The 4,016-nt window shown below is 37.6% G+C and overlaps 1 non-coding gene across 1 annotated transcript; it reads right to left on the reverse strand.

Annotated features, from left to right (window-relative positions):
- Positions 1–3,359: 3,359 nt before the first annotated feature.
- On the reverse strand, positions 3,360–3,466 carry LOC127108970 (small nucleolar RNA R71). Its single transcript, XR_007796463.1, has one exon. It is a non-coding gene; the product is annotated as a small nucleolar RNA R71 (small nucleolar RNA).
- Positions 3,467–4,016: the final 550 nt, after the last annotated feature.

Raw genomic sequence — 4,016 nt, forward strand, 5'->3', positions numbered from 1 at the left:
GAACAAAACCCACAAATAAGAAGTTTTCAAATCAAAACTAATAAAATGCCAGAGATTACAGGTAAGGGGGTTGGTTACACATAGGGAAGGTGTTAGCACCCAAAGTGTCCTAGGTACTCCTAGGGAGCCCTTGTGTGCAAATGTATTTTTTATATAAATGAATTTTGCAAACAAATAGAATGGGGAGATGAGAAAAGAATTCATTAATTATATTTTTGTGTTTGACAAGACCTTCGGACTTGTGCCTACGTACCAACATAAAAATGAGGGATCAAAACCTCGTAGTTCGTGGTATAAATTTCAAAGTGGATACATTGCTTTTAACAAAAATTAGGTTTGAAAGGCACAAAGGCCTAAAAATGGTTTGAATGAGTTAATTCTTTTTGGCTTTCTGGAAATTTTAAGCCAAGTATAGTTAAGTTCATTTACAAGTTTGATTCGGAAAAGAATTTTGAAAATGAAATGGCTTAAGGCCAAAGTTTCTAGTTTGCAAAATGGTCTAAGTTTAGGAAAACAAGCACAAACAAAGAAGTTTTTAAAAGGAGGGAGAGATTTTGAATTTAAAGAAATGGGGAGGAGATGAAGATACTAATCCTAAGCATAAATTTACAAGTTAAGAGTTGAAAAGATCTGACCAATGGGCTGCAATCTGTAGCGGGGTATTCGTTACCATTAGTGATATTGACTAAATCCAAGGTAAATCATACAAGTCGAGTCGCCACTGCACTTCTATTTATTCAAAGGAATGGTTAGAAAGTGAACAAAAACCTAATAGTTTTAACAAAAAAAACTAGTAAAAGAGAAACAGAGATCTGGGTAAGGGGGTTGGTTATGCAATGGGAAGGTGTTAGGCACCCAAAACATCCTAGGTACTCCTAGGGAGCCCTTTTCACACTTGTTATAAAGATTGTTGTTTTTTGTGAAAAATTTGTTTGTGCAAACATGATTGAAGAGATGAGAAAAGAATATACAAGTTTATTTTAATTTTGTGTTTGGATGGATAAACCCATTGCCTACGTACCATCTTAAAAAAGATTAGGATCAAAACCTCGTAGTTCGGGGTAAAAATCTCAAAATGAGTTGTGATCACACTAAAATTTACGTATTTTCGACTCCGATTTCACATGCATTCTAGCTGTTTTATTATCATTTTGTTGTGTTATTGGTATGTTTTCCTTTGTTTTCAGGTTTTCACTTTAATCGGAGCCCCGATCGAGAAAAGGAGCGAAAAAGAGCCAAAAACCCTAAAATTCAGCATTTTGCTCTTATGGCCTACCCAATGGCGGGCGCCACAGACCAAGCCATGACGTGTCAAATTCAACTTCCATCAACTCCCACGTTTTCCTACTACTTCCACTAAGGCGCCCCATATTGTGCTTGTGGCGGGCGCCATGGCCTTGTGGCGGGCGCCACAAGAGGAAAAATGGTTCCCTCCTATTTTCAAGTTGAAGGGCATCCAAGTCATTTCCATCTTTTTACTTGCCTATAAATAGAAACACGAATTCACTTTTACAATCAGCCAAACTTAGAGCAGAGGCAAACTCAGAAGCAACTTTGTTTCACTTAGGCATATATTCAGTATTTTATAGTGGTAATCGCTTCGCATTGGAGTGTTACCACAATCGTGTAATCAAGTCTGTGATAGAGTCTGTAATCGAGTTTGGAGCACTTTGGAAGGAAGTTAATCCTGCCGCCATTTTCTTTTCCGCATTGCAATTTACTCAGCCCTCCGATTGGAGCAGGTTTTTATTACTCGCCTTTACTTTATTTATTTCCCGCACTCGCTTTTATTTTATTTATTTCCAGCACTCGCTTTTACTTTATTTATTTCTCGCACTCGCTTTAAATTATTTATTTCTCGCACTCGCTTTAAATTATTTATTTCTCGCACTCGCTTTACTTTATTTATTTCTCGCACTCGCTTTACTTTTATTTTTTTCCTCGCACTCGCTTAAAATTATTTACTTTCCGCACTCGCACTACTTTTATTTATTTTAATGCACTTTTACTTTACCATGTCTAGCTAAATTTATAAGGTTAGAATGTAAGGATCATAATTGAACCGATAATCCGTACAATTGTTCGTAGAAACACTTAAGGGCTATTTTAACTTTCAAATTAAGTTTTCCCGCACTTCAATTCCGTTGGGTAAGATCGAAAGTCGTCCAACGTCTTTTTAAACTTAATTGTTTTTAACTATTTCACAAACAGCGAAAGCACTTTGTTTAGTTCATTAGGAGATTTTAACATTAAGAAGAAAAGAGATTTTTAAACTATTTTCGGACGCGTTTATAAGTTTAGAGTCTGGTTCGTAAGAACCTCTTTTGGTTAAGAAATCCAGGTTATAATACTTTTCAACTTAGTCAAGATACTATATTTCTTAAAAATAGGTTTACTACTCTAACGCAATGCGCGCCTTTTTATAAGTGACAATAAGAGGGTTTGATTAGGGAGTACAACTCGGTTCTGAATATGCGAAAGCGACAGTTCCTGTTAAATTAGTTCTTTTCAAAGTAGGAAACACTGCCCATAAGTAGCTCTACTAGCAAGTACTTGGATTATCAATTAATTACGTGAATTACATTCGACCCTATCTTTATTAATTAATCTTTATTCAACACTTTACTTTTCATTGCACACTACAAAAAACACCTATTTTGATTGCCTTTGATAAACACCATAACAATAGATAACGATAGATTGACACTTGGTCTTTGTGGATTCGACAGTCTTTTATATTACTCTGACGCGTTCGTACACTTACGAAAAGCACGCATCAGGTTTTTGGCGCCGTTGCCGGGGACCAATTTCGTCAAATTTCATTTTCCTGTTGTTATATCATTTAGACTTAGGTTATTTCCCGCCGGTCAATGCGAAGAACTCGCAGCACCGGAAGTTTAAGCTTAGTAAACCCTCTGGCGGAACCTGAACGTTACGCTCGCGCACGTTTATTCTTTCATAGAATTAAGAGAGCTATGGCCGAAGATCAAAACCAAAGGCCTCTTAAGGACTTCGCTTAACCATCTAACGAAGAACCTAGTTCTAGTATAGTAAACCCAACCATCCCAGCTAATAATTTTGAACTTAAACCATCTCTGTTACAACTAGTGCAACAAAGACAATTCGCAGGTCTCGCTACCGAGAACCCTAACCAACATTTAAAAATATTTCTTTAATTAGCAGATACTTTTAAAACCAATGGAGCTTCTCCTGAGGTAATACGTTTAAGATTATTCCCTTTTTCCCTCAGAGATAAAGCCCTATCATGGTTAGATTCCCTTCCATCCAATTCCATTACGACTTGGGATAACCTTAGGAGAGTTTTTCTTGCTAGATATTTTCCCCCGAGTAAGACCGTCGTTCTTCGAAACCATATAACTAGATTTACCAAAAACCAAGGAGAATCGTTGTTCGAAGCTTGGGAGAGATATAAAGAGTTGTTACGAGCATGCCCACATCATGGTTTAGAAAATTGGTTAATCATTCAAACCTTCTATAATGGACTTCATTACAACACAAAGATGACCATCGACGCTGCCGCAGGCGGTGCTCTGATGAACAAACCTTATCCTCAAGCTAGTGCCCTCATCGAAGATATGGCTCAAAACCATCAATCATGGGGAGTCGAATGAGCGACAGTTAAGAAGAAGGAAGCCCAAGGAGAAGTGCATGAACTAAGCTCTATAGACATGATGCAAGCTAAAATGGACGCATTAGCCCTCAAAGTTGAGCATATGTGCATGAACCCGAATACTGTAGCCGCAGTTTCGTCGGATTGTGAGATATGTGGAACCAAAGGACACCAATCTGCAGAATGCAGTCTATTAAACGAAACCCACTCTGAGCAAGTGAACTACACCCAAGGGAACCCATATTCGAATACCTATAACCCTGGATGGAGGAATCACCCAAACTTCTCCTATAAAAATAATAGCCCTATTCAAAATAATACACCTCCGAGACCTAGTTATCAAGCCCTTAGATCAAATCAACCTATGCAACCTGTGCCACCAAAG

The sequence above is a fragment of the Lathyrus oleraceus genome, chromosome 7 (genome assembly GCF_024323335.1).
Source record: "Lathyrus oleraceus cultivar Zhongwan6 chromosome 7, CAAS_Psat_ZW6_1.0, whole genome shotgun sequence".
Lineage (NCBI taxonomy): Eukaryota > Viridiplantae > Streptophyta > Magnoliopsida > Fabales > Fabaceae > Lathyrus > Lathyrus oleraceus.